Source organism: Bos taurus, chromosome 10 (genome assembly GCF_002263795.3).
Source record: "Bos taurus isolate L1 Dominette 01449 registration number 42190680 breed Hereford chromosome 10, ARS-UCD2.0, whole genome shotgun sequence".
NCBI lineage: Eukaryota > Metazoa > Chordata > Mammalia > Artiodactyla > Bovidae > Bos > Bos taurus.
The window spans coordinates 25,182,234-25,195,875 of record NC_037337.1 but is presented as its reverse complement, the minus strand read 5'-3'; positions in this window follow the sequence as shown (position 1 = coordinate 25,195,875).

Here is a 13,642-nt window from a genome sequence, read left to right as displayed (position 1 = left end):
TCACAATAAACTGTGGAAAATTCTGAAAGACATGGGAATACCAGACCACCTGATCTGCCTCTTGAGAAATTTGTATGCAGGTCAGGAAGCAACAGTTAGAACTGGACATGGAACAACAAACTGGTTCCAAAGAGGAAAAGGAGTACGTCAAGGCTATATATTGTCACCCTGTTTATTTAACTTATATGCAGATTACATCATGAGAAACGCTGGACTGGAAGAAACACAAGCTGGAATCAAGATTGCTGGGAGAAATATCAATAACCTCAGATATGCAGATGACACCACCCTTATGGCAGAAAGTGAAGAGGAACTAAAAAGCCTCTAGATGAAAGTGAAAATGGAGAGTGAAAAAGTTGGCTTAAAGCTCAACATTCAGAAAACGAAGATCATGGCATCTGGTCCCATCACTTCATGGGAAATAGATGGGGAAACAGTGTCAGACTTTATTTTTCTGGGCTCCAAAATCACTGCAGATGGTGACTGCAGCCATGAAATTAAAAGATGCTTACTCCTTGGAAGGAAAGTTATGACCAACCTAGATGGCATATTCAAAAGCAGGGACATTACTTTGCCAACAAAGGTTCATCTAGTCAAGGTCATGGTTTTTCCAGTAGTCATGTATGGATGTGAGAGTTGGACTGTGAAGAAGGCTGAGCGCTGAAGAACTGATGCTTTTGAACTGTGATGTTGGAGAAGACTCTTGAGAGTCCGTTGGACTGCAAGGAGATCCAACCAGTCCATTCTAAAGGAGATCAGCCCTGGGTGTTCTTTGGAAGGAATGATGCTAAAGCTGAAACTCCAGTACTTTGGCCACCTCATTCGAAGAGTTGACTCATTGGAAAAGACTCTGATGCTGGGAGGGATTGGGGACAAGAAGAGAAGGGGACGACAGAGGATGAGATGGTTGGATGGTGTCACTGACTCGATGGACATGAGTCTGAGTGAGCTCCGGGAGTTGGTGATGGATGAGGAGGCCTGGCGTGCTGCGATTCATGAGTTCACAAAGAGTTGGACACGACTGAGCGACTGATCTGATCTGATCTGATATATAGGTCTTTAGTTTCTTTAGGTAGATATATTCCTAAGTATTTTATTCTTTTCATCGCAATGGTGAATGCAATTGTTTCCTTAATTTCTCTTTTTATTTTCTCATTATTAGTGTATAGGACTGCAAGGGATTTCTGTGTGTTGATTTTATATCCTGCAACTTTACTACATTCATTGATCAGTTCTAGTAATTTTCTGGTGGAGTCTTTAGGGTTTTCTATGTAAAGGATCATGTCATCTGCAAACAGTGAGAGTTTTACTTCTTCTTTTCCAATTTGGATTCCTTTTATTTCTTTTTCTGCTCTGATTGCTGTGGCCAAAACTTCCAAAACTATGTTGAATAGTAATGGTGAAAGTGGGCACCCTTGTCTTGTTCCTGACTTTAGAGGAAATGCTTTAATTTTTCACCATTGAGGATAATGTTTGCTGCGGGTTTGTCATATATAGCTTTTATTATGTTGAGGTATGTTCCTTCTATTCCTGCTTTCTGGAGAGTTTTTATCATAAATGGGTGTTGAATTTTGTCAAAGGCTTTCTCTGCATCTATTGAGATAATCATATGGTTTTTATTTTTCAAGTTGTTAATGTGGTGTATTACCTTGATTGATTTGCAGATATTGAAGAATCCTTGCATTCCTGAGATAAAGCCCACTTGGTCATGGTGTATGATCTTTTTAATGTGTTGTTGGATTCTGATTGCTAGAATTTTGGTAAGGATTTTTGCATCTATGTTCATCAGTGATATTGGCCTGTAGTTTTCTTTTTTTGTGCGATCTTTGTCAGGTTTTGGTATTAGGGTGATGGTGGCCTCATAGAATGAGTTTCAAAGTTCACCTTCCTCTGCAATTTTCTGGAAGAGTTTGAGTAGGATAGGTGTTAGCTCTTCTCTAAATTTTTGGTAGGATTCAGCTGTGAGGCCGTCTGGACCTGGGCTTTTGTTTGCTGGAAGATTTCTGATTAATTTCCGTGCTTGTGATGGGTCTGTTAAGATTCTCTATTTCTTCCTGGTCCAGTTTTGGAAAGTTGTACTTTTCTAAGAATTTGTCCATTTCTTCCACGTTGTCCATTTTATTGGTATATAATTGCTGATAGTAGTCTCTTATGATCCTTTGTATTTCTGTGTTGTCTGTTGTGATTACTCCATTTTCATTTCTCATTTTATTGATTTGATTTTTCTTCCTTTGTTTCTTGATGAGTCTGGCTAATGGTTTGTCAACTTTATTTATCCTTCAAAGGACCAGCTTTTGGCTTTGTTGATTTTTGCTATGGTCTCTTTTGTTTCTTTTGCATTTATTTCTGCCCTAATTTTTAAGATTTCTTTCCTTCTACTATTTGTGAAAGCTCTTTTTTTCTTCCAGCTAATCATTTTCCTCCTTATTTTTTGTTCCCAGTTTTTATTTACAGAAGTTTAATATTATTTCAGTCATTAAAGTTTATTCATTTTCCATTATTACTAAGCTCAAGAAATCCCTTCCAGTACTTATATTTAATAATTACCCATTTTCTTCCACATTGTAGCTTTATATTTAATTTTTTTCATAAATTCTGAAATTTATTTTTTACATAATAGGAGATGGGAACCTAGCACACTAACTCATAGTATGATGTGATGGAAAGACCTAGTATTCAGAAAACCTGGTTATTCTTGAGACTGTTCCTTACAAGCTTTTTTAACCTAATGTACTCATTCTTTCTAAAATCCTGTTATCCTATTTATGTGTATGTTGGTCAGCTTCCAGAGTGGCCCTTATATATTCCTATCTTCTATTTCATACATTTCTGTAGTCCCCTCCCACATTGAAACAGAGATGGTCTGTGTGAAAAATAGAATATGCAGAAGTAATGGTGTGTGACCTCCAAGACTTGATCAGTGAAGAAACTTCAGCTTTTGCCCTGGTCTCTTAGATGACTCACTCCAGGAAACAAGTCACCATTGTGAAGACTGTCGACAAGTTCGTGGAGGGGCCCAGGTGGAGAGGAAACTGAGGCGGCTTCATCAATGCCAGCTTGTGAGCTCTGTGCATGAGTCACCTTTTAGGCAGAGTTTCACACCCCTCCCAAACTCCTGGCCCACAGAAACTATGAACAAGATTAAGTGGCTGTTGTTATTTTAAGTGACTGAATTTTAGGATAATTTGTTCCTTTGCAATAGATAACACTATATGCAAGCACTTTTAAAAAAATAACTTCAGAATATGACTGTGAGCTCCTGTCTAATTCTATAAAATGCCGTGAAGACCAGGATTTTTGAAGATCTCTTGTTTTCTGTGGTACAGAAAGAGTATGTTTTTGACAAGCCCATGGTGAAAGACTGTTCTTTTGCCCAATCAAAACTAAGGAAGAGGATTTCCTGGTGCTTCAGCATATGGGAATCCACCTGCCATTGCAGGAGACATGGGTTCCATCCTTGGTCTGGGAAGATCCCACGTGCCGTGGAGCAGCTGAGCCCCTGTACCAGACCTCGTGCCACAGCTCTTGAAGCCTGTGCACCCTGGAGTCCACATGCCTCAACTACCGAGCCTGCATGCTGCAGCTGCTAAAGCCTAAGGGCCTGGAGCCTGTGCTCCGTCATAGGGGAAGCCCACGCACCGCAAGGAAGGGTGGTCTCTGCTCGCTGGGACCAGAAAGCCTGAGTGCAGCAGTGAGGACCAGCGCAGCCAGTCGGTGAATGAGACTAAGCCAGAGTGTCTCGGAGGCAGGAGGAAAATCAGCTACTGCCTTGCAGGTTTCCTGAGGATAGCCCTATCTCCGTAGTTGATTTTAAACTTTATTAAGCACCTACTTTTTGTCAAATACTGAGGACACGCCACTGAATTAGATCTCTGCTCTGTTGGAGACTTCACTGCAGTTGGGGAGGTGGGCTCCCGCTCCCAATTCTGGTGGTAAATCTATTGCAGGAAATAAGTGAAGTGATGGTAGGAAAGAGGCCTGCTTTAGGCTAATCCAGGTTTATCCTGCTTTCCCAGAGTGCAGTATCTGACACACACCATGCATTCACATACTGAATGAGCAAATATGTCAGAGTTGGTTTGTTTATACACTAATGGAATAATTCCCTCATATTCCACCTCCCACCCCCCCCACACATATAATTATTTATGTGATAGTTCTCTCAGTTTAATGACTCATAAATGTTATATCCCAGTCTTCCATGTTTAGAATTGTGAAAGGCTTGATGTTATAAAGAACCTCCCACTGCAGAACAATTAGGTCTTGAATAGGGCGGCTTTCTGTGGCCTTGATGAGTTTTGCAAAGAGGCAAGGGTGGTCTGCAAGGCCCCCTTCTTCGGAAAAAAGAAAAAAAAAGGCAAAGAAAACTTATGAGCTAGAGTTATATTAGTGGATGATGCTGAGCAGTTCTGACTGACAGCCTGCTGGCGAGCTGAGCTTGGACTCCTGTAGTGGGTGTCTTCACACCACTGACACAGTAAGAAACAGACCCTGCCTGTACTAAAGCCCAAAGGTTACCCTTACATTGAGATCAGAAAGTGAACTCACCATCAAAGATTACAAATTACAAAAAGCCACCCATAAGCAGAGGTTGGCAAACATTTTCTCTAAAGGACCAGATGGTAAATATTTAGTCTTTCCAGGTTATATAATCTCTGTTGCACCTATTTAGTCCCATTGTAGTCAGAAAGCAGCCATCAAAAATATGTACATGAATGAACATGGCTGTGTTCAAATAAAACCTTATTTACAAAAACAGGTAATGGGCCAGATTTGGCCTGTGGTGTATAGTTAGTTTCCTGAACCCTGGATTAGAGGGTGGAGTAGAGGAGATATTTTAAGAGATAATGGCCGTAGGGTTTTTGAACACGAATGAAAAATAAATCCATGATTCATGATATTCAGAGCAAGATGATAAAGAGGAAGTCATGCTTTCATCAAAGTGAAATACCTGACACCAGTGGACAGGGAGGCCTGGCGTGCTGCAATTCATGGGGTCGCAGAGTCGGATCTGACTGAGCGACTGAACTGAAAGACCAAAACCATCTGTGGAACAAAATAGGTCATTTGTGTAGATTTATAAATTGGACTTAACATAATTAACAATAGTAGGATAAGACAGTAGAAAAATATCTTCAAAGAGTTGAGAGAGATTATCAATACTAAGTGGGCATACCCAGGAAATCTTTCAAGGATGAGAATCCAAACATTTACAGGTTTAAAAAAAAAAAGATGAGAGAAGGAGAACAAGATGATGGAGGAGCAGGTGGACTTGGAGTACATCTGTCTCCACAGACACATCAGGAATACACCTTCAGACACAGAAGTGCATGCAGGACACCAGCTGAGAGCCAACAGGAGTACCTGACCAGTGGAAAAGAATATTGTAGAACCACGCAAAACTTGGTAGGATGAAGGAACTAGGGAGAAAAACACGAGTGTTAGTAGGACTGGACCTGCCCTTGGTGGGTTGGGGAACTGAAGCAGGGATCCGATCCCCACGTGGGGGCAATTGTCTGAGTCAGAGGAGAAACATTTAAGGCTGAGAGTGAAACAGCTAATCTGTGGCAGCCTAAATGGAAGGAGAATCAGACAGCCCTTGCCACAGCCAAACATACCCCAGACAGAGACACAGGTCCCCTAGAAGGTGCAGCGACTGCAAGCCGGAGTTTAGGGATTGTGGAGCAACCCCAGGGCGAGGACTGCTGTTGACTGTGGAAAGACAGATCAAAGGGTTGTGAGGAAGGAGATCGTGGTCGGAAACACCTATGGAGGAAAGCTGGGCAGCCACTGAAGCAAGGCGATACTGCTGAGTCACACATTGTGGGTGGAGCCATCACCACAGCCCCTCTCTCCCCACAGCCAGCATCCGCAGCTGAACAATAAAGAGGCTGGCCCATCAAACGCCTGAGGCACTGAACTACAGAATAGGACCCCACCCAGGGTGCCCCTTTAGTGCCTGATGTACTACTGGTCTATAGAGTAGGACCCCACCCAGGGTGCCCTTTTAAGTGCCTGACGCACCGATCTACAGAGTAGGATGCCAGCCTGGAGGGCCCCTCTATATGCCTGACGCGCTGAACAGAGAAGGACCCCAGGCAAGGGACCCTCCTAAGTGCCTGAACGGGCAGAGCTATGGAGAAAGACCGCCCCAAAAGGCCTGATTGCCAGCTACAAGAGGTTAGGAAAAAGGCTCTGGTAGGGCCATAACTTGGAGAAGACGATGGCACCGCACTCCAGTGTTCTTGCCTGGAAAATCCCATGGATGGAGGAGCCTGGTGGGCTGCAATCCATGGGGTCGCACAGAGTTGGACACGACTGAAGCAACTTAGCAGCAGCAGCAGCAGGGCCATAACTCCTGCAACGGAGACAATCCGAGTCCCTGCACACTTGGCGCCACCAGGGTCCCCGCAACCCCAGCAGCTGCGCTGCCTTCACGCTCAGCCTTCACTGGGGCAGAGCTGCCACAGGCAAAAAAGTCTTGCATCTGTGCACGTGGAGTCGCTTCGGTTGTTTCCAACTCTTTGCGATTCTGTGGACCTTGGCCTGCCAGGCTTCTCTGTCAGGGGGGTTGTCCAGGCAAGAACAGGAGTGTATTGGCCAATACTGATTGCCGTATCTTTCTAGAGAGCTATATTTCCTGCTGCCATAGCCGCCAACTCCCCTGAGTACCTGATGCTGCCAGAACCCCTGTGACCCAAGCAGCTGCACCACCTCCACACCTGGCCCTCACTGGGGCAGACCCAAGTCCTCCAAGGCAGCCTCAGGAGCAAACCCCAGTGGACGACCCACATAAAAAAATAAAAGGTGCAAATAAAACTACAGTTGAAACCCAGGGGTAGTATAGGTAAGAAGACCCAAAACCTTCCCACCAACTGTACAAGCTGCAGATTAAATCCACATGATCAACTAGGCACACTCTGTGTCTATGGAATATATAAAAGGAAATCAACAGCCCCCATGAAAGAAAACGCACTAGTTCTGATAGCTGTGGACATTGGAAGCAAGAACACACGGGAGTAGGACCAGACTAGAATCTGGGCTGCCCCCACCGCAGGTCCAGAGACCAGCACAGTGTTGAAGGGCATCCTAGTCAGGTGAGGTGGACTGTGACTCCCAGAGAGGGAAAGGGCTGATACCAGTGACTCAAGAAAAACATTTATTATTCTTACGTTTTGACTTGTTCTGTACATTTTTTTTTCTTTTTCTTTTCCTTTTGTTTCCCCTCTGTTGTAGTTGTCGATTTTCCTGGAAATATGAAATCCAGTTAAGCATTTGAACTTTTTTTTTCCCCCCCTCAGTTACATTTTTTATTGTTGTTATAAACCTCTGCTTTTGCAGCTCTGTGGAGTTTTCCTTTTTTTTTTTTAAATCTTCCTTTCTCTTTAAAAATTTTTTTAAACCTGTTATTATTTTTTCTACATTTATTCCTTTGTTTGCTTTCACTACTCTTTTCCTCTGCAGTTAATCTTTAACGTATTTATATCTTCTTTATCCACCTATATCTAACTTTGCATATCTAGTCTTTCTTTTATTTCTCCCCTTTCCTCTCAACATATTTGTTTGTTTTGTTTTCATTGCTTTATTTCCCAATTGGCACCTTGCTTTAGTTTTGTTTTCCACCTTGTGCTTTAGTTAATTTTGTTCTGGTAGATATAATTTTTGGTTTCCTTTGTTCGCTGGGTCAATCTGTTGTACTTTAATTTTGTTGGACTGTTTTTTGCTTATAGGAGTATATGTATATGTGTATATTCAGCCACACTTTTTATTGTTATAAACCTCTGCCTTTATGTTGGGCTTTCTTGAAGTTCTGTGGAGTTTTCCTTTTTTCTTCCATTTTTTTCTTTTCTTTTTTTAATAATTTTAATTTAAAATAATTTTTAAACCTGTTTTATTTTTTCTACACTTATTCCTTTGTTTGCCTTTCCTATTGTTCTTTTCCCCTTGCAATTAATCTTTAATGTATATAAATCTGTATCTAGCTCTTCAAATTTGCATACCTATTCTTCCTTTCTTTTCTTTCCTCTCAACATATTTGTTAGTTTTGTTTTCATTGCTTTATTCTCCACTTGACACCTTGCTTTAGTTTTGTTTTCCAGTTTGTCTTTTAGTTAGTTTTATTCTTACCTGATAAATATTTTTGATTTCCTTTGTTCGCTAGGTCAGTCTACTGTACTTTATTTTTGCTGGACTATTTTGACTTTGCTCATGGGTGTATATGTATATTCCATTATTTTAATTATTATTTGCCTGATTTTGTAATGGCTGTCTGGGGTTCACCTTTGGTTTCTCGTTTTTGGATATTTGTTTTAATCTCACTTCATGTCATAATAGACAACTTGTGGAATCTTCATTCCTGACCAGAGATCAAGCCCTGAGCCTTTGGAGTGGGAGCACTGACTCCAAGACCTTAGACTACCAGAGAACTAACCCTCAGTTCAGTTCAGTCACTCAGTCATGTCCGACTCTTTGCGACCCCATGAAAAGCAGCACGCCAGGCCTCTCTGTCCATCACCAACTCCTGGAGTTCACTCAAACTCATGTCCATCAAGTCAGTGATGCCATCCAGCCATCTCATCCTCTGTCGACCCCTTCTCCTCCTGCCCTCAATCCCTCCCAGCATCAGAGTCTTTTCCAATGAGTCAGCTCTTCACATTAGGTGGCCAAAGTATTGGAGTTTCAGCTTTAGCATCAGTCCTTCCAAAGAACACCCAGGACTGATCTCCTTGCAGTCCAAGGGACTCTCAAGAGTCTTTTCCAATACCACAATTCAAAAGCATCAATTCTTCAGCGCTCAGCTTTCTTCACAGTCGAACTCTCACATCCATACATGACCACTGGATAAACCATAGCCTTGACTAGACGGATCTTTGTTGACAAAGTAATGTCCCTGCTTTTGAATATTCTATCTGCTGCTGCTGCTACTAAGTCACTACAGTCATGTCCGACTCTGTGTGACCCCATAGACGGCAGCCCACCAGGCTCCCCCGTCCCTGGGATTCTCCAGGCAAGAACACTGGAGTGGGGTGCCATTGCCTTCTCCCAATATGCTATCTAGGTTGGTCATAACTTTCCTTCCAAGGAGTAAGCATCTCTTAACTTCATGGCTGCAAGCACCATCTGCAGTGATTTTGGAGCACCCGCCCCCCAAAATAAAATCTGGCACTGTTTTCACTGTTTCCCCATCTATTTCCCATGAAGTGGTGGGACCAGATGCCATGATCTTCGTTTTCTGAATGTTGAGTTTTAAGCCAACTTTTTCACTCTCCACTTTCACTTTCATCAAGAGGCTTTTGAGTTCCTTTTCACTTTCTGCCATAAGGGTGGTGTCATCTGCATATCTGAGGTTATTGATATTTCTCCTGGCAGTCTTGATTGCAGCTTGTGTTTCTTTCAGTCCAGCGTTTCTCATGATGTACTCTGCATAGAGGTTAAATAAGCAGGGTGACAATATACAGCCTTGACATACTCCTTTTCCTATTTGGAACCAGTCTGTTGTTCCATGTCCAGTTCTAACTGTTGCTTCCTGACCTGCATATAGGTGTCTCAAGAGGCAGGTCAGGTGTTCTGGTATTCCCATCTCTTTCAGAATTTTCCACAGTTTATTGTGATCCACACAGTCAAAGGCTTTGGTATTATCAATAAAGCAGAAATAGATGTTTTTCTGGAACTCTCTTGCTTTTTCCATGATCCAGCAGATGTTGGCAATTTGATCTCTGATTCCTCCGCCTTTTCAAAAACCAGCTTGAACATGAGGAAGTTCACAGTTCACGTATTGTTGAATCCTGGCTTGGAGAATTTTGAGCATTACTTTACTAGCATGTGAGATGAGTGCAATTGTGTGGTAGTTTGAGCATTCTTTGGCATTGCCTTTCTTTGGGATTGGAATGAAAACTGACCTTTTCCAGTCCTGTGGCCACTGCTGAGTCTTCCAAACTTGCTAACATATTGAGTACAGCACTTTCACAGCATCATCTTTCAGGATTTGAAATAGTTCAACTGGAATTCCATTACCTCCACTAGCTTTGTTTGTAGTGATACTTTCTAAGGCCCACTTGACTTCACATTCCAAGTCTGGCTCTAGGTGAATGATCACACCATCGTGATTATCTTGATCATGAAGATCTTTTTTGTACAGTTCTTCTGTATATTCCTGCCACCTCTTCTTAATATCTTCTGCTTCTGTTAGGTCCATACTATTTCTGCCCTTTATCGAGCCCATCTTTGCATAAAATGTTCCCTTGGTATCTCTAATTTTCTTGAAGATATATCTAGTCTTTACCATTCTGTTGTTTTTCTCTATATCTACTACTGTGGCCAGGAATCCCTTAGAAGAAATGGAGTAGCCATCATGGTCAACAAAAGAGTCCAAAATGCAGTACTTGGATGCAATCTCAAAAACGACAGAATGAGCTCTGTTTGTTTCCAAGGCAAACCATTCAGTATCACAGTAATCCAAGCCTATGCACAAACTACTAACGCTGAAGAAGATGTTGAATGGTTCTATGAAGACGTACAAGATCTTTTAGAACTAACACCCAAAAAAGATGTCGTTTTCATTATAGGGGACTGGAATGCAAAAGTAAGAAGTCAAAACTAACCCTAGGGAGTATCAAATAGTGAGAACTCACACAAATGAAATCACTTGAATACAAGACCCAGCATCACCCAAGCCCCAGTAGCACCCTGTGTAGGATGCCTCATCTAAACAACAAACAAAACAAAAATACAAACCCAGTCATCAGCAGACAGGATTACCACCTTATTCAGCCTTGCCCATCAGAGGAAAAACAAACAAACAAGAACTCAGCACAAATCTCACCCTATAGGAAGCTTACACAAATCACTGGACCAAACTTAGGAGGCCAGAAACCGAAAGGAAGAAAGAATTCAACCTTCTTCAAGGAAATAATTCAGCTTTCCTTGAAGCCTGGGAAAAGGAACCCTCAAACACAATGAGTTTAAAAAAAATAATGAAAAGGCAGAGAAATACTATGCAAATGAAGGAACAAACTAGAAACACAGAAGTCCAAATAAATGAAGAAGAAATAGGCAAAATACCTGAAAAATAATTCAGAATAACGATAGTAAAGATGATCAAAAACCTTGAAAACAAAATGGAGAAAATACAAGAATCAATTAACAAAGACCTAGAAGAATTAAAGAATAGGCATACAGAGACAAACAGCACAATTACTGAAATTAAAAATACTCTAGAAGGAATCAATAGCAGAATATCTGAAGCAGAAGAATGAATCAGTGAGCTGGAAGATAAAATGGTGAAAATAACTTCTGAAGAGCAGAGTAAAGTGAAAAGAATGAAAAAAAACTGAGGATAGTCTCAGAGGCCTCTGGGACAGTATCAGACACACCAACATTTGAATAATAGGGTCCCAGAAGAAGAAAAGAAAAAGAAAGGGTATGAAAACATTTTTTGAAGAGATTACAGTTGAAAAGTTTCCCAGCATGGAAAAGGAAATATAGTCAATCAAGTCCAATAGGTGCAGAGTCCCATACAGGATAAACCCAAGGGGAAACATGCCAAAACACATACTAATCAAACTAACAAAGACTGAACACAAAGAATATTAAAAGCAGCAAGGGAGAGCAACAAGTAACATACAAGGGAAACCACATACACTTACCAGCTGATCTTTCAGCAGAAACTCGGCAAGCCAGAAGGGAATGTCAGGATATATTTAAAGTACTGAAAGGGAAAAATCTACAACGAAGGTTACTGTACCCGGCAAGGATCTCATTCAAAATTGATGGAGAAATAAAAACAAAACAAAAACTTTTCAGACAAGCAAGAGTTAAGAGAATTCGGTACCACCAACTGAGCTTTACAACAAATGTTAAAGGGGCTTATATAGTCAAGAAATACAAGAGAAGAAAAAAGATCTACAAAATCAACCCCAAACAATTAAGAAAATGGCAATAGGAACATATATATATCAATAATTACTTTAAATGTAAATGGATTAAATGCTCCAGCCAAAAGACACAGACTGGCTGAATGGATACAAAAACAAAACCTGTATATATGCTCTTTACAAGAAACCCACGTCAGACCTAAAGACATGTATAGACTGAAAGTGAGAGGATGGAAAAATATATTCCATGCAAATGGGAAGCAAAAGAAAGGTGGAGTAGCAATCCTCATATCAGACAAAATAGACCTTAAAATGAAGATTACAAGAAATAAGGAAGGACACTGCATAATGATCAAAGGATCAGTCCAAGAGGAAGACATAACAACTGTAAACATCTATGCACCCAACATAGAAGCACCTCAGTACATAAGACAAACACTAACAGACATAGAAGGAGAAATGGACACTAACACAATAGTAGGAGATTTTAACACACCGATGGACAGATCATCAAAACAAAAAATTAATAAGGAAACACAAGTCTTAAATGATACATTAGATGAGATGGATCTCATTGATATCTTCAGGACATTCCTTCCGAATGCAGAAGAATACACCTTCTTCTCAAGTGTGCATCGAACATTCTCTCAGATAGACCACATGTTGGGTCACAAATCAGACCTCAGTAAATGTAAGAAATTTGAAATCGTATCAAGCATCTTCTCTGACAACAGCGCTTTGAGACTACATATCAGTTACAAGAAAAAACTGTAAGAAACACAAACATATGAAGATTAAACAACACGTTTCTAAATAACCAGCAGATTACTGAAGAAATAAAAAGGGAAATCAATAAATTTCCAGAAACAAAACAATGAGAACACGACAACTCGAAACCTATGGGATGAAGCAAAAGCAGTTCTAAGAGGGAAGTTTATAGCAATACAATCCTACCTCAAGAAACAAGAAAAACATTGAATACACAGCCTAACTTTACACCTAAAATAACTGGAAAAAGACAAACAAAAAAGCACAGAATTAGTAGATGGAAATAAATCATAAAGAGCCAAGTAGAAATAAATGAAAAAGTAATGAAAGAAGCAATAGTAAAGATTAATAAAATTAAAGCTGTTTCTTTGAGAAGGTAAACAAAAGTCACAAACCTTTAGCCAGACTCATCAAGAAAAAAAGAGAAAATCAAGTCAACAAAATTAGAAATGAAAAAGGAGAGGTTACACTAGACAATACAGAAATAAAAAGGATTTTAAGAGACTATTATGAACAGCTATATGGAAATAAATTAGATAACCTGGAAGAAATGGACAGATTCTTAGAAAAGTTCAGTCTTCCAGGAAGAAATAGAAATTATCAAAAACCCAGCTGCAAGCACTGAAATTGAAGCTGTGATCAAAAATCTCCCCAAAAAACAAAAGCCCAGGACCAGATGGCTTCACAGGAGAATTCTATCAAACATTTAAAGAAGAGCTAATTCCTATCCTTCTAAAACTCTTTCAGAAAATTGCAGAGGAAGGAACACTTCCAAACTCATTTTATGAGGCCACCATCACCCTGATACCAAAACCAGACAAAGACAACACAAAAAAGAAAACTATAGGCAGTATTACTGATGAACATAGATGTAAAAATCATCAACAAAATTTTAGCAAACAGAATTCAGCAACACATCAAATACCTCATTACACAATGATCAAGTTGGGTTTATTCCAGGGATGCAAAGATTCTTCAATATACGCAAATCAATCAGTGTG